Raw genomic sequence first — 26346 nt, forward strand, 5'->3', positions numbered from 1 at the left:
TTTGTTTTTTTGAGCCAATGCTTTTCCTACTCTTCTATGCCATTTTCCTCAGGTAAATAAGTCCTGCTAGGAACACATCTGTATACTCCTTTGTGAATGGAAACCATCATTGCTGGAGCTTACTGCTCACTGGGCTTTTCTAGATTGTTTCTAATCCTCATTTTAACCTTGTCAATTAAGTGTTTGGCACCCAGGGAAACTGAGGCTTCAAGTCAAATAACAGACTTCAGGTGACACAGCTAAGCTGAGAGTCACTCCAAGGCTGGTTTGGCTGATTACCATGCTTCACTTCCACACTACGCTGCATACTCATCTCCTGGGAATTCTATGTCAGTGCCTTCCCCAAATCAGAATCCTTGGTTTTCAGGCAGAAGTGTGTCCATGTTATTGGGTTTCCTTCTCACTAGCTGCAGGAAATAGCAGAAGGATTGCTATCCTTGCAGCATGCTATTTACTGAGTAGGAAAAAAAAAAAGCCAAATGTTCTGTAGAGAATGCAGAATATATGCTATGGTTTCTATTGACATAGTCTTTCTACTGACAGCAGGGTCTAGGGTTGCCTCTGCCCTGACTCACTGCTTGATGTTGGAGCAGCAGGTCTTTTTTGGTCTTCCAGGTTCATTCGTATCATGTGATCTAGCATTAGTATCCCCCTGGTCTCTTCCTGTTCAGTGCCCTTCTTATCTGAAAAACAAGACGGTGAAATAAACACCATGTTGGGGTTATTGTCCCACTTTCACAATCCTAATCATACCCAGGCATCATTGTCCAAAGCCAGGTACATGTCTAGAATGAAAAGGGAAACAGAACAAAATTAAAAAAAAAAAAAGATATGAAAATGATCCTGAAAGAAAGGTGAGTTCTGGTGGATGGGTGAAATGTGGACACCTTTCCTGGATGTTTGTAAATGTGCAGAGAAACCTGTCTTGATGCAGGAGCAACGATGTGCTTTTTGATGTATATGCCTCTGCAGACTTCAGGAAGGTGAGCCCATTTTTTATGGAGAGAGAGTGACAGAAATCTATCAACCGGGCTTATCATCCCACAATTACAGCAATTTATAGTGTGCTTTCCACAAGGTCACCTGCACCAGCAACCAAACAAAAGCTCTCTCCCTGCCTTTGTTCCGAAGAGACCTATGCGCCCGCTGTAACTCAGGTTATCCAGGATATTTTTCAATTAATTTGCAGCCACTTGGGCTTAGCATCGCAGAAACCTGGCGTACATATAACATTTTTCATTGGCTGGAAACACTGTCACAAAGCCCCATGTTATAGAAGAACGGCTCTTCCTGTTCGTTTTCAACTGGCTTCATTCAGCCTTTTCCTTCCTCTTGAGACAAGGAACTTGCAGGGAGAAAAAAGAAAATTCCTTGTGATTTCAAGAAGGAGCTTTCCTTTCTGATAAGCTGCCTGCATCTTTCTATCATTGTCTGAAGCAATTAAAAGCATGGTTAATTCTTCTGAAAGGATGTAGAAATCTCAGCATTCAGAATAGGGCTTCGGTCAAATGATGCTGAGTGCCAGGGTCTGGTTCTTCAACCCCCAGGAACTGTTTGTGGGAGGAATGTGTGGAGACAAGGACTGCAATTTTTAGGTCAAAAATGTGCTCATGGACATCCTAAGGGAAGAGATTAGAAAGCTCCTCAGCTGGGCCTTCTTTTCTCCTCTCTGTCTCTGGTCAGTGCTTTGCTTGTCACGTAATCTTTTCAGTGGCTACTGGCTGCTGCGCCTGTCTCCCCCCACCCGGCCCCCGGCTCCCCGCCCGCACACAGACACCCTGCTGCTCACTCCAGCAAGGGCTTCTGCTCTGTTCTCCAAAGCTCTAACCCCATCTGATTATCTCCCATCTCATGGTGCACATTTTCAGAGATTCTCAAATCCATCATCCCATTGCCCTTTAGATTGGAGGAGAAATATGTCATTCAAACACCTCCTAGCTGCGAGGGTTTTTCAATTTACTCCACCCCCTTGGGCATAGGGAATGTCCTTCCTTTTCTTTTCCACCTTTTCCCACCTCTGGGTGCCACCGACCCTCGTCCGTTTTAATCTTCACTTGCTTTTGCTGCGTTTTCTTCTGTCATCCTCTTTCAGCACTTTGGCGGGATATTGCTGAGTGGTTAAGAAACAGTATGGGCTCTGGCGTCAGACTCTCCTGGGTTCAAATCCTGGTGTCGCAACCTCAGTTAGGCTTCCTCAGTCTCTATGCAACTGTCATAGCTTCATAGGACAGGTATGCTCAGATTTGCAAAGTGCTTAGTACAGGGCTTGGTCACATATTTTACACAAGTACAAAGGGTGAGAGTTATTATTAACCCAGAACTTTCCCTCTCATCTCCCCCTTCTCCTCTTTTTTCGTTTATCTTTGTTTTTGTAAATCACATGCCATGTGCCCTGTTCTGTAAATTAAAATACCTGTCACCTGGGAAATGCATACTGAAAATCTGGGGGGACGATGCACTGAGGCAACATTTTACAATGGAGAAAACTGATACCCATGGACATACCCCAGTGTCAGAGTTAGACTGTGTCTTCTCCACAGATGTAAAGAACAGACATTTGGAATATGTGGGAGAAGGCAAGAGTGGGACGATTTGAGAGAATAGCATTGAAATATGTATATTACCATATGTAAAATAGATGACCTGTGCAAGTTCGATGCATGAAGCAGGGCACTCAAAGCCAGTGTTCTAGGATTACCCAGAGGGATGGTGGGGAGGGAGGTGGGAGCGGGGTTCAGGATGGGGGACACATGTACCCCCGTGGCTGATTCATGTCGATGTATGGCAAAACCCACCACAATATTGTAATTAGCCTCCAATTAAAATAAATAAATTAATTCTTTTAACTGTGTCTTCTCTCTCCAGGGTAACGTCAGATGGAAGAAACAGTGGGGCACACTGTCTTGGAGGATCTAGGTCTTCACAGGAAATGTAATTGGTGCTGAAATTGGTCCTACAATGAATCAAGTCCAAAAAGCCAGGCAAGTGGGGTGGGGAGGTGGGCAGCAGCCAAGGAGTTAGTGAACAGGTCGGGGAGGCTGGTCAGGGAAGAAGCTGTTTCCTCTCCTCTCCATTATTTGCTTGAGTTATGGACACTCTCGGCTCCATATGAATAGTAGCCAGAAACTTTATATTTTTATAAGCACGTACAATCTGAACAGCTATTAGATTCCCCAGAAATCCCATGGTCTACTTGTGAGTGTCTATTGAGGCCAAATTAAAAATCTCATACAACTCATTTACTAGTTTTTTTCATAGCCTGGTTGCAATACTCTGAAGACTTTCTAATTTCCTTTTGCATAACTCAGTAGCAATCAAAAAACTTTTTCCTGATTAATTTCATTTCTCAGAGACAAGGAAAAGAGAAAAGGGTATTCTGGCTAGAGGAGCGATGTGTTGCCACACAATATACCAAGCCTTCTTATGTGTATGCATGCCATTTTGCCCTGATAAGTTTGAACCAGATCTCAGAACCCTTCCCAACAAGTACTCAGGTATTTCCCAATAAATTGACCACAAGTTGGCCAGTGACAGTGCTCACTTATATTCCACTTATTCTATGTTTCTTAGCTTCTCTTGAGAAGATAGAGCCATATGGCTAGTTTTACCCAAATGGACAAGTAAGTAGAAATAATATGTCCCACTTCACTTAATTTTAACTACCCTCATGTACCCTTCCTTTACTGTGGCAAACTTGGAGGTCATGTGTTCCAGGATACATAACTTAAAGATAGGGGATAACTGTCTCACGTGCACAAGATTTTACATACACATGACACACCTGCATTGGATACCATTGATGATGTTTAGGATTTGTCTTTGGTAGCAGAAGAATCTGGAGATGGCAATGGCAACCCACTCCAGTGTTCTTGCCTGGAGAATTCCAGGGACGGGGGAGCCTGGTGGGCTGCCGTCTATGGGGTCGCACAGAGTCGGACACAACTGAAGCGACTTAGCAGCAGCAGCAGCAGAAGAAGAAGAATCAGGCCTAAACTGACTAATAGAGCATCAGGATAAACCTTCTTTGTCATTCTGCCAGATTACTAAAATGATAAAGCAGTCAGTTTTAATAAATATATGGTCAGCTGCTGCAGGTAAATGGAGTCAACTTTCTGGACTTCAAGGTCCAGGCAAATGCAAGCCTGACACATCCTAAATCTGTGTCTAAATTACTAATGGGCTTTCCTTAATGCATCTCTCTTTTACTTTCAACAGACCTAATTTTCACAGATGAAGGAGGTCGTATGAGGTTAAATGGCTTGCCCAAGGTTGCACACAGTGGATTAGAGCTGGGAGCCAGCTCTCCTGACTCCGGACCTAGGAATTCGTCCCTCTACCTGCTGTTCTCTCTCCCTGCCTCCCACCTCCTTCTGCACTGACCACAGGTGGAAGCAGTGGGAGTTCCAGCCATGGATTTGCTTCCCTAGATAATGTGGAGTAAACAGCCAAGCAACAGAAACGCACACACTCCAAATTACAAAGACCATTAGTCTTAGGAATTATCTTTAAATCTGCAAACTCTGCCTCCCATTAAGGAGACCTCCTCTTTTATTCCATCTCGAACTAGTCATAGGGTTTAGCAAGCTCTCGTTGCAGCATTAGGCATGACTTTCTCTCCCTCTTGATTGATTGATTAATTAGTTATGTGTACTTGGGTCCAGCAGGGAGCCCAGGGACAGCTGTGACATGAAAATTACTGGAAAGTTACAAAAATATGTAGCACTGTTGACTTGCTGAAATGTAGTACGAAGGATTGATTAGAAACAGACACGAATAACGATCACATCTTGAAATTACCTGTCACTGATGAGGCCTTGAGAAGAATCCTTTTGATTAGGATAAATTAATTCAGTTCCAATCTAATCACCTTCAAAGAAAGAAGTGAATATTCTCTATTCTTATTTCAACACCTTTTTTTTTTTTTTTTTTTGGTCTAGAATCCTGGAGTTTAGAAGCACAAAATGATCTTTGAAAAACTCAAGGCCAATCACATTATTCCCGGCTTAAAAATCCTCTAATGGTCTCCTGATGCCTTAGGGATAAATCAGACTACTGAACATGGCCTCGAAGGCCCCATCTTGTCCAACCTTCAGCTTCCTCCCAGCCTCATCATACATGCCCCGTTTTCCCTACTTCTCTGCGCTCTGGTCACACTGCTTTCTCTCCTGGCCAGGTGTCACTGCGACCCCCACCCACTCACACACCCCAGGGCGTGTTGGCACATGCTCTTTCCTCTTTCTGAAATTCTCTTATCAACTCTTTGTTATTCATCAGGCCTCAGCTTATATCACCATCTTAGGAAAACTTTCCCTGATCACCTGACAAGGTCAAATTCTCTATCAAAGAATTGATAGAGAATTGTGGCATCGTGCACCTTCTGTCATAGAATTTGTCATGGATTCAATTTTACTTTTTTTTTTTTTGGCACAGGTATAACTACAGAATTAAAATTTCCTTCCCCAAATTAGAAATTCCATGAGACTGAGACTGCCTCTGTTCTCTTTCTGCTTATAATGCTTTCCTCTAGCACAATGTTCTTCTGGCCCAGAGCAGGCTCTCAATTTATATGTGATGGATAAATGAATGAATGAATAGTTAATTGATCCAATGATAGAGCATGGTATAAATTTAACAGAAATCATAAACCAGGTCTTCATCTTGTACTCTTTGGATAAAGAAAATGTATCAGCAGATAAGAATTTTAAAAGAATCCAAAGCCTGGTATGATTGCTAAGCAGCAGATATCCTAGCGCATAAATAAAACGGCAACTAAAAATTCCATCCTTTAGATTTCACCTGTGTGATTCTCGGATGTTTTAGCAAACCTGAGACATTCATAACTCAGAAGAATCTGAAAGTTGTCTGGTATCTTGTATGCCCTATAAAATGATTACCTTTGTGCTTGACAGTCTCTTCTGACTGCGGTACGATTATGAGCAGGAGGATCCATTTATTAATAATGGTCATTTGTTTCTGGTCAGGGGTCAGCAGGAAGTACTTGGCTTGTTCAAAATGGATAAACTAAGTTGTGTTCAAGCAAGAGACTATTTACAGAGGTGTGAGCAGGCTTAAGGGAAGCAACAAAACATGGCGAAGCATCCAGGAATTAGCAGTTGTTGGAAGTTATTACTACCCGTTAAGTCCGAGGAGGAAACCCTGTAGAGAAATCTAATAAAAATTGGTGTCCTGGAGGAGGGGCTGCTATCGGGAGCCGAAGCCGCAGAAGAACGCAGGCAACGCCAGGAGCCAGGGGTGGAGTCAGGGAGGAATAAATCCTGAATCCTCTGTCTCCTTACGCCCAGCTGAAAGCCAGAGCTCAGGGAGTTGGAGGCTGTCTACAGAGGTCAGCGGGCTCCCCAGGTGGCGCTGGTGGTAGAGAACCCGCCCGCCATTACAGGAGACATGAGAGACGCGGGTTTGATCCCTGGGTGAGGAAGATCCCTTGGAGGAGGGCATGGCAACTCACTCCCAGTGGGCTATAGAGCATACAGTCGCAGGAGTCGAACACAACTGAAGTGACCTAACACACACGCATGGAGGTCAGCTCCTGGGGCCCAGAGAAGTGTGAGGATGGCTTTATGAGGGGGTAGGGAGGGCAGGCAGAGAATGGACAGTATGTCTTTGATTTTATAAAGCAATCACTGTGTGCCATTGTTTTAAATTCTATGTGTATTAATTCAATCTCCACAACAACCCCGTAGAGAAAGCACCAATATTTCCCCCTCTTATAGATGAAGAAATTGAAATGTAGAGAAGTTAAATAACTTAGCCAAAGCCCATAACTTGTTAGTAGGTGGAGGAACTAAAGTTCGGACTCAGGCAGTCTGACTCCAGCGCCATTCATTTCACCAGCACATCAGCATGCGGAAGGACAGTCTCCGTTTGGGGGTGAAGATTCAAGGTTTCTTTTGCCAAAAACAAATCACCAGGGCAGGAATTATGTATTTTCCCCTGAAACTAGAATAAATACTAACTAGGACTTTGGAGATTGGGGAAAATTCAGTTACTTTGATATATACTGGGAATGTATTGGGAATCTATAAGGGGACGACAGAGGATGAGATGGCTGGATGGCATCACTGACTCGATGGACCTGAGTCTGAGTGAACGCTGAGAGTTGGTGATGGACAGGGAGGCCTGGTGTGCTGCGATTCATGGGGTTGCAAAGAGTCGGACACGACTGAGCGACTGAACTGAACTGAACTGCACCCTTGTTTTGGGTTGCTGACTACTAATAGCAGTGGGGATGCTCAAATCCTTGAGCATTAATTAGGCGCTTTAATTAAGGATATGACTGAAACTAAACTCAGAAAGGAAAATATCTACAAGTGTGTCAGCACTATCTAGCCAGATTTTAACCTATTAGAGATGATGTTAAAGAATTTTTACTGGTGGGAGAGAGCACCTTCAAGATCTGTAAGCATCATATTCACCCATTTGCTCCATGACTTTGAAATTCCAATATTTGATATAGATTCGATCATTGAAACTAAGTCTGAAAACAGAGTAATAGCCATCTTACCTTGAGTGCTTAGTTGCGCAGTCATGTCTGACTCTTTGCGACCCTTTGGACTGTAGCCCGACAGGCTCCTCTGTCCATGGGATTTTTCAGACAAGAATACTGGAGTGCCATTTCCTCCTCCAGGGTATCTTATTGACCCAAAGAGCAAACCCGAGTCTTCTGTATCTCCTGCAGTGTAGGCAGTCTTTACGTGCTGAGCCATCAGGAAAACCCATTACTATGTAAAATAACTTACTGTTAATTTTTTTTTTTACTGTACGTTTAGAAAATACATATGTACAAAACAAAAAAATAAAAACCAATTATAAATTCATCATCTAGAAAAAAATAACTGCACTTGCTGTGTCATCCTGTCTGTATCTGTGTGTATTTAGAGAATTGAGATCCTACTAAATGTACTGCTTTGAACTTTTTCAGTAGTTACCCAGCATCTTGGAAAAGGCAATGGCACCCCACTCCAGTACTCTTGCCTGGAAAATCCCATGGACGGAGGAGCCTGGTGGGCTGCAGTCCATGGGGTCGCGAAGAGTCAAACACAACTGAGCGACTTCACTTTCACTTTACACTTTCATGCATTGGAGGAGGAAATGGCAACCCACTCCAGTGTTCTTGCCTGGAGAATCCCAGGGACGGGGGAGCCTGGAGGGCTGCCGTCTATGGGGTCGCACAGAGTCGGACACGACTGAAGTGACTTAGCAGCAGCAGCAGCAACAAGCATCTTTCTGTGTCACATTAAATAATTTTTATAATTTTATTTTCCATGATAAGACTTTCTATTATTAAAAATAGTCCCCATTTTATCTATTTAACCCCTAAAGCTGGACTTTTCGCTTGCTTTCGATTCTTCTCCATTGTAAACAACATGCTCACAATCAAACCTCTGGGTTATTTTTGTAGGGAAAGTATCTATGAAGTTATTCTTTCCCTATTTAACATTTCTGACACCAGTAACTTAAAGTCAGAGATTTTCTATTAATATTTGGCTGTTTTACCTAGTTAGGTTTGGAAGATGACCAATCTTTGAGAATTTAATGAAATCGACTCAGCTCACCAGTATACATCAGAAGCTTTCATCTATATCCTAAAATCTAGTTTTGAAATGTCAATTTCATCCTTGCTTAACTGAAATTAATGCTGAATAATTTTTAAAAGACCCTAAAATTTTAAAAAAATTTAGGTCAAACTTTCTGATGGGGGGAAAAAAACAACTACTACAGCATAGTGATCTGAACATTTTTAGTTAAGAAAATGTGGCTCATGAAAGCAGTCCTCTTTGTTTCATTTGCCATACTAGGCAGTAGCTAGCTGTATTGGTTTGCACACAAACACACACACACACACAAAATCTCACAGACATGTAAGTCTATAAAAAGAATGTGAGTGTCATGCATTGTGGTGGCTTCTCTCTGAAGTCCTAAAGGCATTTTTAGATGCTTGAGAAGTTCAGTCGTAAGAAGAAAGGATTTTGATCTCTCTTGCTAACTTAGCATGAAAAGAAATTAAGAAACTGGTCCTTTATGATGATGGTATTAATTCTGAGCAAACGTACTTGCAAAATTCAGGGACATATCAGCATCCTAAATGGAAAAGTAAAGTATGGTGGAGGTGCGGGGGAGGCGGTGATCTCATTTCTCAGTCTAAGGGAGAGACATCCAATTATTGAGGCAAAGGATGCACCTTCATTTAAGACAAGTGCTGAGAAAAGGGTCCTTCCTCACAGATCCTGCTACAAGTTTCCTGTTTGCAGAATAGGGCTCAAGCTGCAGGTTACTAATTGCTGTTTTATGTCATTTTCTCATTTCAAAGACTCTTTGTCAAAGGCTTTTAGAGAAGTCTTGGTAGGCTATTGACCATTTAAGATTCAAGATGAGGAACATATCTTCCTTTAAGAAAAATATAATAATAAATCCTACTGTGTGCCAGGGTTTGCACGGATTAGGCCCTTAGTCCAAAAACAACTGTAGGATAGAGAATCCTGAGATTCTCAGAATCTGAAAACTAAAAGAGCATCTCCCAGGTCACAAAGCTAGAAAGTGGCAGGGCCAGCCTTTTGACCAAATATGTCTGACCTTAGATCTCATATTATTTTAAATACACTATATATACACACCTATATGTGTGTGTATATAGCTTGACATACTCAGGTTGTACACACTATTATAATGTATAGTTAATATAGCAGACACTAACTCTTTATTGGCTGTCTGGTATTCAGTCACATTCTTTCCTAACATCCTTTTGGATGTCGGTTTAATGGGAGGGCAGTTCTCACCTACGCCCCAACTGTAGAAGCCTAGAAGGTCATAACATTCCCTTTCAGGCCCCCGTCCTGGTCCAGCTAGGAGACAGTCATGTGACCAAGGTGCCCTTCAGATGCCTGCTCTGAGAGGTTATGCTCATCAGAGCACAAATGTAGCCTGGGGATAAGCCTGTCTCCAGCTCCAAGAGCCCCTTCATTCAGATCCATTTCCTAATTCAGGTCTTCCAGCCCTTCATTGATCCTGTGAACTTACCTCTCCTTGCAATACATTCTCTTTTACTAAGTAGAGAGCATTAGTTTCTAAGGTTTACAACCAAGAGTCTCAACTGATATTAGCTCTCACTTTTATGGGTAACTGGCCAGAAAATAACCCATAGTCTTTCCATAGTAGTTAAATGTATAATAGAGTTTCAAGGGACCCTCTGAAAATTATTTCTGGGGTATTAATGGCAATATATTCATTTCGATCAATAAGAGGTAGATAAATTATTAGGGCCAAGTATGGTTCTTAATGATTACTTTTACTCTTTAACCCATTGTATTTGGGCTGTCCCCACTGACCATTTAGAGTTTTACAACTGTGAGGGACCCTGGCGATCATCTAGACTAACACCCTCATTTCCCTTTTATGAGGCTGCTTCCTCATCAGCCGTGAGAGGGATATCACATTCTCTTTACCCTTTGGACTTCAATATTCACAGTGTCACTTTCAAGGCATCCATTGTCCCTTTTGAACATTAGCCCAAAGTTATTAAGCTTAATGCACAGTTGCTTAATGCGCAGGGAATGACAGAAGGGTCGCTGAAAGAAATCTATGCTTCTCATTTATTCTGTTTTGTGGGGTTTTAATTTTAAGCATTTCCTGCTAAGTCTAAGGAGTTTTATTTCAAAATAATAAAAGGAAGGGAGAAATACATCATCAAGAAAAAAAAAAAAAGAAATCTGCAGATCATTTAAGTGATTTAGAGTGGCAAGAGATAACTAACCGAAAACCAGAAAAACAGCAACAGTTCATAATTCTACCTGGCAGCATCGGGCAGTCTGAAATATGGGTCTGACAGGCTGATCCTCTAGGGAGCGCCTTATTAGGCATTTACTGAGAAATGATTATGTACTCCAGTTAAACATGCATCCGTGTACTGTGATAGGAGGAGCAAGGCATGCCAGGACCAGGAGAACCAAAGTTTCTACTGAGGTTCACAAGGACTCCAGGATCTAAAAGAGAGGACCACATCTATGGTTAAATATTATTTCTGGGTGTGTCTGTGAGAGAGTTTCAGGAAAAAGCATTTGAATCACTAGACTAAGTAAAGAAGACTGCTCTTTCCAACTTGGATGGGCATCATCTGGCCCACTGAGGGACTAAATAGAGCAAAAGAGCACAGGAAAGTTTAACTCTTCGTTTCTGCCTGACCGAGCTGAGACATCATTGTTCAGCTCCTGCCTTTGGACTGGGACTTAAACCATTGACACTTCCTGATTCTCAGATCTTCAAGCTCAACTGCAATTTATACTACCAGCTTTCCTGGGTCTCCAGCTTGGCATCGTGCTACTTCTCAGTCTCCATAATCACACGAACCATTTTCTTACAAAAAACTCATTATATCTAGATACATGATCGATAGATAGATGATACATAAATAGATGGAGGCTTCCTAGGAGGTGCTAGTGGTAACCATCCGCCTGCCAATGCAGGAGACATAAGAGACGCAGTTTGATCCCTAGGTAAGGAAGATTCCCTGGAGAAGGAAATGGCAACCCACTCCAGTATTCTTGTCTGGAGAATCCCATGCATAGAGGAGCCTGGTGGGCTGTAGTCCATGAGGTCACAAAGAGTCTGTCACGACTGAATTGACTTAGCATACATGCAAATAGATGGAGAGATAATAGATGATAGATAAATAGATAGATGTATAGACAGATAGATTGATAAATACATAGATAGTCTCTTATGGGTTCCTTTTCTCTGGAGAACCCTGACTAACACACTCAGCTTTGTCAACTAGTACTCAAACAAGCAGTTGTACAGTTTGAAACACAATGTCAAAGGAAGAAGCAGTTAGACAATTGTTCGAGGGAGTCCAGAGTTGAAAATTTCAGGCTTGTTGTTGTAACCAGTTAAGGTAGAATTTTTTCATGATTCTTGGTATTGTAGTGAATGTAAAAAGACTCCTATCTCAGGTTGGGATTCTAAGAAGGAAGAGCTCAGTTAGCAATCAGAGATACAGACAGATAAGATCCAAGCCAGTTCTGGTCCCACAGACAGATGGGTTGCTAGGCAGTGCAGTTTTAACCATGTGAGTGCTGAAGCCACATTGCCCAATTCAAATTCCATGTCTGCCACTTATTAAGAGATTGGCTTATATACTGCTTCAAATCAGATCAGATCAGTCGCTCAGTCCTGTCCGACTCTTTGCGACCCCATGAATCGCAGCACGCCAGGCCTCCCTGTCCATCACCAACTCCCGGAGTTCACTGAGACTCATGTCCATCGACTCAGTGATGCCATGCAGCCATCTCATCCTCTGTCATCCCCTTCTCCTCTTGTCCCCAATCCCTCCCAGCATCAGAGTCTTTTCCAATGAGTCAACTCTTTGCATGAGGTGGCCAAAGTACTGGAGTTTCAGCTTTAGCACATACTGTTTAAACCTTTAAAAAATTAGTATTCTCATCTGCAAAGTGGTAGTAAAAAACAGTACTTATGTAGTTTTATGAAGATTAAATGAAAAAATGGATTTAAGATATTGGGTACATAGTGTTTAATAAACGTTAGCTATTATATTAACTGTGAAGAGGGCTGAGCACCGAAGAGTTGATGCTTTTGAACTGTGGTGTTGGAGAAGACTCTTGAGAGTCCCTTGGACTGCAAGGAGATCCAACCAGTCCATTCTGAAGGAGATCAGCCCTGGCATTTCTTTGGAAGGAATGGTGCTAAAGCTGAAACTCCAGTACTTTGGCCACCTCACTCGAAGAGTTGACTCATTGGAAAAGACTCTGATGCTGGGAGGGATTGGGGGCAAGAGGAGAAGGGGACGAAAGAGGATGAGATGGCTGGATGGCATCACTGACTCAATGGACGTGAGTCTGAGTGAACTCCGGGAGTTGGTGATGGACAGGGAGACCTGGAGTGCTGCGATTCATGGGGTCGCAAAGAGTCGGACAGGACTGAGCGACTGATCTGATCTGATCTGATTATATTAACAGGAAACCCTATGGAAAGGGGTAGCTGCCAGCTATAGACTGAAGATTTGCATTCCCCCTACCCCCTTCTCCCCACCCCTGGCCAAATTCATACGTTAAATTCTAGACGTGGGGCCTTTGGAATTTGATTAGGTCATGAGGGTGGAACCCTCCTGAGTAGGATTAGTGCTCTTATGAAGGTGACCCCAGAGAGCTCTCTGCCATGTGAGGACACAGTACAAAGATGGCCATTTGTGACCCAGGAAGCAGTTCCTCATCAGACACTGAATCTGCCGGTGCCTTGATCTTGGACTTCCGAGCTTCCAGAGCCATGAGAAATAAATTTCTATTGTTTATAATCCACCCAGTCTGTGGTATTTTGTTATAGCAGCCTAAACAGATGAAGTGCCTAAATCTATAGTCTTGGTTGGACGGGATGTTATAACTCAGAGGCTTTAAGCATATCTTGGGCTATCTCTGCTGTGACAGCTAGTGAGCCTGGTTGACCATATAACGTATTCTAAAGCCTCAGGCTATATATGCTTTCTATGGTACTTCCAATTAACCCAGAAACTGGGGCAAACCTGAGGCTGTCGGTCCGGTCTGTCAGGGAATGCAGATGAGGGCAGTGAGACAAGTCAAAAGCAGAAAGACCAAGTCAGGGGCTTCCATTAGGCTGTTATCTTTTTGGCTTTAGAAAAGGCACAGATAGTTTTGTTGTGATTGTTTTAAATGGATAACCACACTAATGCCTCACCTGTTACAATTAATTAGGATATTTTCATTTCACACAATAATTCATACCTAATTTTAACCAATAAATATTAACCGATAGATATCATTTATCCTCAATATATCCTGGTGGGCAATGGGTTAAAATTTCCCATCTGATTTGTTGACTGAGCCAGGTGAACTTGATCAGGCAATTTGTTAAGAGAGCTGAAATATAGTCAAGAAGACTCTCTTGGCTTAGAGTTTGCATTTGTTTTTCTTTTATCTTTTCCCCAGTCGTAAATCTTTGATGGAGAAGAGAGTGAAAAGGGAATGAAAAAAAAAAAAAGAAGAAGCATGGGAAAGGATCTCTCACTCCCCACACATCCATCCTTGGAGCTGAGCGGCTGAGATTACAAATCATACTACACAAATCTCTCACAAGACTCTCACAGCTTCCACAGAGGAAACCATTTCAGAAATATATTCTTAGGGCTCTGTTCTCCCCAAATACAGCTCATCACAAATGGGCTCTACTCAGAGGAACACAGCATTCTGACTTGGGAATCAATGAGAAATGACGAAAAGTACAACAATTTCCATTTTATGGTGTTGGTATTGAAAATGACAGAACTGAGAATCAGAAGCCTGCAGAATCCTCATCCCAGATGGTCTTGCTGCCATTCTGGACCTCAATATTGTGGTTCCTGAACTGTGGTGTTGGAGAAGATTCTTGAGAGTCCCTTGGACTGCAAGGAGATCCAACCAGTCCATTCTGAAGGAGATCAGCCCTGGGATTTCTTTGGAAGGAATGATGCTAAAGCTGAAACTCCAGTACTTTGGCCACCTCATGCGAAGAGTTGACTCATTGGAAAAGACTCTGATGCTGGGAGGGATCGAGGGCAGGAGGAGAAGAGGACGACAGAGGATCAGATGGCTGGATGGCATCACTGACCCAATGGACGTGAGTCTGAGTGAACTCCAGGAGTTGGTGATGGACAGGGAGGCCTGGCGTGCTGCGATTCATGGGGTCACAAAGAGTCTGACACGACTGAGCGACTGAACTGAACTGAACTGAAAGCAGAAGAACAAGTAGTCTTGGAGAACAAATGGTCTCTAAACCCCTTTCAGGCTATTATTTTATCTGATTTTCATGGTATAGCTTTCCCCATCATTCCCATTCAAACTCTCTGAGTCCTTTTACTTAAAGCCTAAGTGATATGCAGTTGGGTTTTATTAATTTTCATTTTTAAGTTGGAGTATTTAAAAATCTTGGATTTATGTCTATTTATTTTTGGGTTCCTATCTATTCATTTTCTCTTGGTCTCATCTGCTTTATTTTCTTTTCTCTCTCATTTCTTGACTTATTTTGAATAAATCCAACATTTGTAGTCTGTCTTCCCTTTCTATAAGCTGCTTTGTTAACATATTCTTTTACTAATGTACAGCTTTGATTTAATAAACTTAATGTAAGTACTTTCAGGACCTTGCAGATAACACAGACACTTTAGAGTACTTAGCTTCATTAACTCCTTCTGACTTTTCTGGTACTGAATTACGTTTTTCTGGGCTCTCCTGGTGGCTCAGTGGTAAAGAATCCTCCTGCCAATGCAGGGGATGCAGGTCTGATCCCTTGGTCGGGAAGATCCCCTGGAGAAGGAAATGGCAACTCACTCCAGTATTCTTGCCTGGGAAATCCCATGGACAGAGGAGACTGGCAAGCTACAGTCCATGGGGTCACAAAGAGTTGGACATGATTTAGCAACTAAACCACAGCAATATGTTATTCTATGTATTTTTTAACCCCCATGTACTGTTGTGTATGTTTGATATTCACTTGTATTTATTCACCTCTTTAACCATTATTTTGCTCTTCATTCTTTCCTATATTTCCATGTTTCCTCTTAGGAGCATTTACCATCTGTCCCTTATTTTAGCATAGGTCACCTAGTGATGAATTCACTCAATTTCTATGTGTCCAGAAACCTTCAGTTTTGGAAAATATTTTTACTAATTATAAAATGATGTGTTGGCACTTTTCTTTCAATACTTTAAAGATATTTTCCCATTGTCTTCTGACTTTCATCATGTCTACTGAGGAGTAATCTGGAAGTTTCAATGTAACTATTTATGTTATAACAAATTATACTAGGGCTTCCCTGGTGGCTCAGCTGGTAAAGAATCTGCCTTCAGAGTGGGAGCCCTTGGAGAAGGCAATGGCAACCCACTCCAGTACTCTTGCCTGGAAAAGCCCATGGATGGAGGGGCCTGGTGGGCTGCAGTCCATGGGGTTGCTAGGAGTCGGACACGACCAAGCAACTTCACTTTCATTTTTCACTTCCATGCATTGGAGAAGGAAATGGCAACCCACTCCAGTGTTCTTGCCTGGAGAATCCCAGGGACGGTGAGCCTGGTGGGCTGCCGTCTATGGGGTCGCACAGAGTTGGACATGACTGAAGCGACTTAGCAGCAGCAGCAGCAGCAGTGGGAGCCCTGGGTTCAATCCCTGGGTTGGGAACATCCCCTGGAGAAAGGAGAGGCTAACCACTTCAGTACTCTGGCCTGGAAATTTCATGGACTGTATAGCCATGGGGTAGCAAAGAGGTGGACACGACTGAGCGACTTTCACTTAAGTTCTATGCTGTAATAAATGTATTATATAATAATATACATAATTCATATGATTATATTACATATATAACCTTTAGGAATATCAGATCAGATCAGATCAGTTACTCAGTCGTGTCCGGCTCTTTTCGACTCCATGAATCGCAGCACTCCAGGCCTCCCTGTCCATCACCAACTCCCGGAGTTCACTCAGACTCATGTCCATCGAGTCAGTGATGCCATCCAGCCATCTCATCCTCTTTCGTCCCCTTCTCCTCTTGCCCCCAATCCCTCCCAGCATCAGAGACTCTTTTCCAATGAGTCAACTCTTTGCATGAGGTGGCCAAAGTACTGGAGTTTCAGCTTTAGCATCATTCCTTCCAAAGAAATCCCAGGGCTGATCTCCTTCAGAATGGACTGGTTGGATCTCCTTGCAGTCCAAGGGACTCTCAAGAGTCTTCTCCAACACCACAGTTCAAAAGCATCAATTCTTCGGCGCTCAGCTTTCTTCACGGTCCAACTCTCACATCCATACATGACCACAGGAAAAACCATAGCCTTGACCAGACGGACCTTTGTTGGCAAAGTAATGTCTCTGCTTTTGAATATGCTATCTAGGTGGGTCATAACTTTCCTTCCAAGGAGTAAGCGTCTTTTAATTTCATGGCTGCAGTCACCATCTGCAGTGATCTTGGAGCCCAGAAAAATAAAGTCTGACACTGTTTCCACTGTTTCCCCATCTATTTCCCATGAAGTGATGGGACCGGATGCCATGATCTTCGTTTTCTGAATGTTGAGCTTTAAGCCAACTTTTTCACTCTCCACTTTCACCTTCATCAAGAGGCTTTTGAGTTCCTCTTCACTTTCTGCCATAAGGGTGGTGTCATCTGCATATCTGAGGTTATTGATATTTCTCCTGGCAATCTTGATTCCAGCTTGTGTTTCTTCCAGTCCAGCGTTTCTCATGATGTACTCTGCATATAAGTTTAATAAACAGGGTGACAATATACAGCCTTGACGAAATCCTTTTCCTATTTGGAACCAGTCTGTTGTTCCATGTCCAGTTCTAACTGTTGCTTCCTGACCTGCATATAGGTTACTCAAGAGGCAGATCAGGTGGTCTGGTATTCCTATCTCTTTCAGAATTTTCCACAGTTTATTGTGATCCACACAGTCAAAGGCTTTGGCATAGTCAATAAAGCAGAAATAGATGCTTTTCTGGAACTCTCTTGTTTTTTCCATGATCCAGAGGATATTGTCAATTTGATCTCTAGTTCCTCTCCCTTTTCTAAAACCAGCTTGAACATCAGGAAGTTCACAGTTCACATATTGCTGAAGCCTGGCTTGGAGAATTTTGAGCATTACTTTCCTAGCGTGTGAGATGAGTGCAATTGTGCGGTAGTTTGAGCATTCTTTGGCATTGCCTTTCTTTGGGATTGGAATGAAAACTGACCTTTTCCAGTCCTGTGGCCACTGTTGAGTTTTCCAAATTTGCTGGCATATTGAGTGCAGCACTTTCACAGCATCATCTTTCAGGTTTTGGATTAGCTCAACTGGAATTCCATCACCTCCACTATCTTTGTTCGTAGTGATGCTTTCTAAGGCCCACTTGACTTCACACATATATAAATTTTGACTACTTTTTATATTTCCTCTTTTTTCCAGGAACTTTATATTCTGAACTTGGGTGAGAGGTCTTCTGTCTGTCTATAAATGCTTCTTGAGTTTCATAAGGTTTCTTGTAGCCCACATCTTTTATTAGTCTTGGAAAATGTTTACTCTTAACCCTTCAAATATTTTTTCTTTCATTTTCTATTTCTCCTGTCTTCTCACCACCTAGCATATGACTTTATGCTCTTTTCTATTTTCTATCCTTTTACAACTCTAGGCTTCACCCTGGATATTTTCTAGTGATCAGTCTTCCAACTTGTTAATCAACTTTCCTTCTATGTCTAATCTAAACCCATCTATTGAGACTTCAATTTTTGCTACCACATTTGAATTTATTTTTTTTAAATAAATGCCAGGTATCTAGTGAATTTCTCCATTTCAACACCTGTTATCTTGAACATATTAATTACAGCTATGTTAAAATTCATTTCTAATAACATTGAAAAATGGATCATCTGCAGGTCTGTTTCTATTGTCAGTTTTTCTCTTGGTTCTTTTTCTTGTCATACCTGGTAATATTTTATCAATGGACAGATATTTTTTTATAAGTATTAGAGGCTCTTGATGCTATATCCTTCTACAAAGAGTTAATTTTATCCTCTTGGTGAGCAGATAACTTTAATCCAAACAGGCACTGAACCAGTTCAAGATTACATCATAGTTTTCCACACTTCTGTTACCTCTAGTTTGTCCATGCTCCTGACTGTCATCCTCAGAATTTTTACTGGTGTGATGGGACAGCAGTTATAGGCAGGCTACAGTGCATTATAACAAGTGGAAGACACTACAAAAGGTCTACCCAAGTCATCAAGCAATGCAAAAAGACCCCACTATTTGGGGTCTAGAATAGCTGTGTGACCTACAGGACCCCCACAGACATCAACAGTGACCAAGGAATTCACTTAATATGCTATGAAGTCAAGGAATGGACTAGAGGAAATACTCTAGGAAATACTAGAGAGGTGGCAATAACAAGAGACCACAAGGTTAATATAAACATTCCTTTCTCCAGTAGGGGGCCCACATTAATTACCTAAGTAGTCTTCCATGGGGCTGGGTAGAAGACAGTGAAATCTGTAAGTCCCTTTCTAATCCCGTTCCCCATGGGGCAGCAAACCCCAACCACCAGGGAGTCACCTGCCGCCAGGGTCATTTTATAGTGTGCTGTCCTGCAGGTAGATCCTGTGTCAAAGGCAAAAAACAAGTTATTGTCCTGACTGATCACTGGCAATGGAAAGGTGAACTTGGATTGTGTTAACTAGCTTCCTCTCGGTTGCCATGGTGCAAGAATGAAGACATTGCCCCCCTGTATGTGCCCACATGTTGAGAGTAGATTTCTCATCTCAGTTATTGTTTAAGTAGTCCATTCATCCTTTCGGTTAGCCTGGCGACAGTGGGGTTGTAAGACAGTGGAAATACCAATACATACTGTTTTTATATTGGTGATCAGTCAGGACAATAACTTGTTTTTTTGCCCTTGACACAGGATCTACCTGCAGGACAGCACACTATAAAATGGCCCTGGCGGCAGGTGACTCCCTGGTGGTTGGGGTTTGCTGCCCCATGGGGAGCAGGATTAGAAAGGGACTTACAGATTTCACTGTCTTCTACCCAGCCCATGGAAGACTACTTAGGTAATTAAAGTGGCCCCCTACTGGAGAAAGGAACGTTTATACTAACCTTGTGGTCTCTTGTTATTACCACCTCTCTAGTATTTTAGCACAGGCTGTGGAGACTGAGGGTGGACAGGCGGTACGCCATTGCAGCCCCAAACAAACTACAGGCAGGGGTGGTATATTATCTCAGAATGTTATTACTGATTGTATTTTGTTTAATGGTCATGATCTTCCCTGTATTGTGCCTGTCAAACATCTTACATTTCATCCCTAGTCTGAGAGGAGGGAATCTGTTTGCAGACTGTGAAAAAACAGTGGCCTCATTGTGAAATGAAGTTAATTGCTGGATCTGCAGCGAGATGCAATGTCTGGACGTCCTTCTCTGCACATCCATGAAAAATTGACCCCCATAAGCACCTGGCTCCAAAGTTTTCCCACCTCTTAGACTCCTGATGGAAGGAAATGGCAACCTACTCCAGTACTCTTGCCTGGGGAATCCTGTGGACAGAGGAGCCTGGTGGGCTGCTGTCCATGGGGCTGCACAGAGTCGGACACGACTGAAGTGACTTAGCAGCAGCAGCAGACTCCTGACATCTTTTTGGCTGCTATCCATAGTGCATTTGTGGTGTTCCGTTGCAGTGTACCTCTACATACCTGACACCAGGGATATTGTGGAAGTGGGGCAGACCAAGACTGTAAGAGTCGTGCAGGGTATGTAGGGGTGGGTTGTATGGTTAGGCCATTCAAGATGGCTGTTTTCCTTCTCTTTGTACATCCCCTGCTTGGCCTGTCCCTGATTGACTCATGTGACTATCCAATCCTCTTAATTGTAGGTATCTGGTAACTGATAAGCCCAACAGACATCAATTCCATCTATAAATGCCTCCTTCTCCACTAAGGAGTGAAGATAGCTGCCATGTCATGCCTGCCATCTGCCGCACATGGTATGTGGTGTTGCTCCAGGACCTCTGTGTAAGATCCCTCGTCTAGTTAACCATTGATGTCTCAAAAAACCAAAGTGTTACTGTGGTGGTTTTTAAAAGATAGCTATAAATCCTTTAATCCCACACCTACTGAGAAGTGAGGTCTATGATCCCAACCCCTTAAATTTGGGCAAATTTATAACTGTTTCAACCAACAGATTACAGCAGAAGTTGTAAATGACCATTCGACTTCTGCCTCGTAATCCTGGAACACTTGCCTTAAAGCCCTGAAACACCATCTAAAATAGTCAAGTGATTTCTGTATTGGCTAGACCACACATAGGGATTCTTGTGGATAGTCCTGTCTCATCCTGTCCTTTAGAGGTCCCTTCCCAGGTTCCATATACATACAGGAAGAAGCCATCTCAGAAGCTGATCTCTCCACCTTACTGCTTCTTGCTCCCCAGAGGTTTTAGTGACCCCCAACTGAAATCCCAGACATCAAGGAATAGAAGAGAGTCATAACTACTGTGTCTTTTCTGAATCTGTGATCCATAGACTATCAGCTTTATAAATTGGCTGCTAGACATCTACCTAGTCCACTAAAAGTATACCTCCTTTGCTCCCATTGCTTCAAGACTGTACTCTCTGCTTACCAGCTGTTAAACCAATCATGAATTATAGGAATCTATTCATCATGGAATCTTCAGTTGAAACAAGATGATCTAGTCTAAGCTGCCACCCAAATTAGCATTTCCCATCTCTGAAATGTTATCTAACTTCTGCCAAGCAATTTATTGCCCTTGGCAAATTGAATTAGAAAATTTCAAGAAAATACAACCAGTTAGCAAAGGATACCATAAGAGTGATTTAATACTATTTGCTCTTAGAGAAGGGCTGGGAAGTGAAGAAGAATGTGACTTAGTCACTGGCCTCAAGGGCATCACAGTCTATTGCGGAAAAAACATACTCACAGTTAACTATCCTCTAATGGTATAAGAGATAAAAATGTACAAAGAATCACATATCTGTCAGGAGGAATCATTCTACGTGGGTATATGGGAAAGTCCAACAGAGAAAGTGACATTTAGTTTGCCTTTTTTCCTAAGTTGATGTAGTTTGCAAATCCTTCCATGTTCTCATTGCCACCCCTCATCTGGACACTAGTTTTTCAGTTTCCTGGGAAACATAAATCTCTTAATATTTTAAAATAGTGTACCTGAATGTGTTTCTGTTTATTTTGTTCTATTCTAATATTTCATCAGCTTTTTTGTCAGCCAGATCATATGAGGTCCATATATGGTTTAAAGTATATCTAAGAATCTTTTCCATCGGGGTTATTTTGAAATCAGGTTTTTGTGTCATTTGTATTTTGGACCTGCATTCAGGATTTCGATTCTTCATCTGAGTCCAGTGTTTCAGCATCTGGAGACTTTTTTCGGGGGAATGGGACAGAGTGAAATGTTCTGATCTGATTCTGACAAATGAGCTTTTCCAGGTCTGTGTCTGCTGCAAATTTAATGAGAAAGCCTTGTGTGACTTTCTCCAAGGTGGTGATTAAAAATGTTGACCAAGACAGAGTCATGTAATCTAGGCTTGGACAAAAAAATATATTAATGCACTTTTCCTGTTAGGTGACTGATTTGCATTTTAACAGTGGCCTTCTGGAGAACAGGTATCTTTAGCCAAAAAAATGATATAAATGATAGGAATATTAGGCATGATAGATGGCCACTTTGGGAGATATTATTAGGCATGGAGTCCTTTCATGCTTCTTAAATCAGATGATCTGGGCAGCTTTCCATTCAGCCTATTTTGACGTGTCTCCATCATTCTCAGACCCTCCTGCATACTGGAATCCCCCGGAGAGCCTAAAGCACAGAAGCCTGGTTCCCCCCTCTAGTGGTACAGCCTGAGCTTTGTGGGGTTTGGAAAATTAACTAAGTGATTCTAATGTGCAGTGAAAGTAGAAAACCACTGCTTTTGCAGAAATTCATTACCTGTAGAAGAAAGAGTACAGGGTTAGAGGCCAAACCAGGATAGATTTGAATTCTGTTAATAGGTTTTTCACTTGGACAGATTGCTTCATCTAAGTTTCAGCTTCTTTACCTATAGAATTGGGGCTAACAAAACCTACAATGCAAGGTTATGGGAAGGGTTAAAAGGGATAGTGTGTTTAAAGTAACAAGTGCATAGTAGGCAAATTATGGAGGTCACCCCTCTCTTTTCTTCCAAGAGTCCCCTGCATTGACCTATGGAACAAGGTCAACTATGGCTGGAAGATAGATTTGGTGCTTGAGCTCTCTTTCCTGGTGTTCCTCCAACGATCATATTACCCGACCTTTGATGACCTGTCCCTGAACTCTTCTGCTTCGTGGAATGACTTATACATCATTTAAAGTGCACAGATGTAACTTAACTGGGAAATAAAATATTTGATTGATTTTAAATTGCCAAATAGAAATGTTTCATTTCCCAGCTGTGGCAATAGAAGAGCATGCACTGCCCAAATTTCATCAATAAACCCTTCAGATGTGTCACTGTGTTCTTTGTTTCTCATTGAGACACGTGTTTGTGAACATGGAATTGTAGTGGGTGTGAAACTCAGTCAGAAATATATGTACTAGACAAATCCTTTATTATTATTTTAAGCTACTCCTATTGGAAATCCTAACAAAAATACTAGATAGAATAAAAGTTCTCAATATCTGAACTGCTAAATGGCTGTTTGAAAGAAATGTTTAATTGAAGTGATGTGCAACATGTGTAGTGAAAATGCATGTGTTCTTATGTTCTCAAAATATGACTAGAAATATTGGGGAGTCAGAGTATAGAATTTAAATTTCACTAAAATCGTAATGCCATTAAAGCCTATTGTTTCATTTACATCCTGTCCTCCACTGAAAGATACACCTGCTGCTGCTGCTGCTGCTGCTAAGTTGCTTCAGTTGTGTCTGACTCTGTGCGACCCCATAGATGGCAGCCCACCAGGCTTCTCTGTCCCTGGGATTCTCCAGGCAAGAACACTGGAGTGGGTTGCCATTTCTTTCTCCAATGCATGAAAGTGAAAAGTGAAAGTGAAGTTGCTCAGTCCTGTCTGACTCCGTGTGATCCCATGGACTGTAGCCTATCATGCTCCTCCGTCCATGGGATTGTCCAGGCAAGAGTACTGGAGTGGGTTGCCATTTCCTTCTCCAAAAGATATACCTGTAACTGTTTAAATGATATGAGCCAAAAAAGCCCAAATTTAGTTAATTCTATCTCCTCTCTTGCCCCTCTCCGGTCTTCTTATTTCATCTCATTCATTCTAAAAACATTTATTGATCTCCTAGTATTCCTTAGGCATTAACAGTGTAAAGATGAATGAGATACATCGTCCCTGACTTTGAAGAGCTCTAGTATAAAAAATAATCAAAACCAAACATAGTGGATGAAAAGTGAAGAAGGTGTTTACTCTAGTTAACAGTGTTATACCAGTGTCAATTTCTAGGTTTTGATACTGTACTGAAGTTATATAAGATGTTATCATTGGAGTTGAGAAAGTGGAAGACAGGTACTTGCTACTATTTTTGCAACTTCCTGTGAGTTTATAATTGTTAGAAAATAAAAAGTTTTTAAAAATCCAGCATGATCAATACTAGAGCAGAGCCGATTTTTTTTTTTTTCAGGATAACTGAATAAAGAGACTGATCCTATAAAGAGAATGATGGAAGGCTTCACAAAGTAGATGACAGGAAATCTGACTCCTGATAGATGGCTAGAAAACTCCCTGGTGTCTTAGTTCCCTGTGGCTACTGTAACAAATCACTACAATCTCAGCGGTTTAAAACAACAAGAATGTCTTCTCTTATAGTTCTGGAGGACAAAAGTTTGAATTAATCTGCTGGGCTAAAGTCAAGGTGTCAAGAGTGCTGGCTTCTTCTGGAGGTTCTAGTGAAGAAACAATTTCCTTGCATCTTGTAGATACCAGAGGCTTTCTACCTTCCTTGCCTTGTGCCCTCTTCCTCAAATTGTTCCAACCTCTTCCTTTCAGCATCACATCTCCTACTTCATATTTTCTTTGCCTCCTCTTTAGAAAGACCCTTATGATTACATTCATGGTCCATGAAAATCATCTAGGATGATTTCTCCAACTCAAGATACATAGTCACAGCTGCGAATGCCCTATAGGTTAATATTGACAGCTTCCAGGGTTTAGGATCTGGGGATGTTTGGTAGCCCTTATTCAGCCTATCATGGTGGGCAAGGGCAGTATTCCATGGGGTTTATAGCTGTGGAATACAATTTTCCTGAATGAGGAATGGTTATTAGTTTACCCTGTCTGGAATACAGAGATGGGAAGTACTGGGACATATGACTAGCAGGATAGATTGGTCTATTGGTCAGCTTGGGCTGCAATAGAAGAACACCACAGACTGGAAGGTCAAAACAACAGAACTTTATTTCTCACAGTTCCAGAGGCTGGAAGTCCAAAGCAAGGCGTTGGTGGATTTGGTTTCTCCTGGCGCCTTTCTTTGTGGCTGGCAGTTGGCCATCTTCTTGCTGTGTCTTCATTTGACCTTTTCTCTGTGCATTAATATCCCTGGTGGCTCTCCCTCTTTCTTATAAGGCCAAGAATCAAATTGGATTAGAGCCCACTCATATGACCTCATTTAATCTTCATTATCTTTAGAGGTCCAATCTACAAATATAATCACATTCTAAGATACTGGGAGTTAGAACTTCAACATACAAATTTGGGGAGGATATAATTCAATCCATAACAATTGGGAACAAGTTTTGAAAAATCTTAACTGTGACCTGACCTGGCAAGTAACCTTGATCTTGAAAGTCATCATGAAGTAAAGACGGCTTTTAAGGATTGGAATGACAAAATCAGATAGATTGTTAGGCCAATAACCCTGAGAGTAGAAAGAAGAGGGAAACAGTGACTGGTAGCAGGAAGAACACTAGAAACTTGTAGTAATTAGGCAAGCTAGGTCACCAGGGCGGTGCTGGGGGAGGTGGTGTTGGCACTATGTGAAGACAAGGGCAATGGAAATATTAGGATCTTGCTTGTTTTCTCCACCACAAACTCAGGAAATCCTGAGTAAAATGTTATATTAAAGCTACCTTTTTCAGGTGCCACATAGCTGAATTTAAAATAAAGCCAGTTGCCAGAAATTAGGCAGGAAATCAGAGCCAGAGTGGTGAGAAGGGGCCGGCACTGCATGGATTTCAGATAAGATATTGTACCTATGGTCTGGGAATGGATGTTTTAAAGCCCATATGAGGGATAGGACCCATCTTTGGGTCCAAAAGGGATATGGAGTCCATTACTCCAAGGACTTCAAAACACTGTCCTGCCTACGGAAGAGGAACTAGAGAAAGTTGGATTTGGACCCCTTATTCTGGGAAGCCATAAGAAGCTTGTGACTCTCAGAATGTAGATGGAGGAGAGTAGGAGGAGTACATTTTAAGAAATGAAACTGCTGATCCTATTTTAAAAGATGTTAAAAGGTCTGAATTTCTTTTTCACATGTAACAAGGGAAAACCAAACTAAGAAGTTAACTGAAAACTTCCTCCGGGACTGTTGAGATCTTAGAGCAAAAAGGATTAAACAATGTAATATAAAAAGTGAAAAAAATTTTTGAATGAGATGACCAAGCGATATCCCAACATCAGAACTGTTGTTGTTTAGTCACTAAGTTGTTTCTGACTCTGTGACCCCGTGGACTGTAGCCCACAAGGCACTTCTGTCAATGGGGTTTCCCAGGCAAGAATACTAGAGTGGGTTGTCATTTCCTTCTCCAGGGGATCTTCCTGACCCAGGTATCGAACCTGCATCTCCTGAATTGGCAGGTAGATTCTTTACC

At 41.9% G+C, this 26346-nt stretch overlaps 1 long non-coding RNA gene across 1 annotated transcript; it reads right to left on the minus strand.

Annotated features, from left to right (window-relative positions):
* Positions 1–2043: 2043 nt before the first annotated feature.
* On the minus strand, positions 2044–9550 carry LOC129629270 (uncharacterized). Its single transcript, XR_008703121.1, has 3 exons — positions 9072–9550; positions 7523–7739; positions 2044–2265 (listed from the first exon to the last, which is right to left on the minus strand). It is a non-coding gene; the product is annotated as an uncharacterized LOC129629270 (long non-coding RNA).
* Between the last annotated feature and the right edge of the window lie 16796 nt (positions 9551–26346).

Source organism: Bubalus kerabau, chromosome 15, assembly GCF_029407905.1.
Source record: "Bubalus kerabau isolate K-KA32 ecotype Philippines breed swamp buffalo chromosome 15, PCC_UOA_SB_1v2, whole genome shotgun sequence".
Classification (NCBI taxonomy): domain Eukaryota; kingdom Metazoa; phylum Chordata; class Mammalia; order Artiodactyla; family Bovidae; genus Bubalus; species Bubalus kerabau.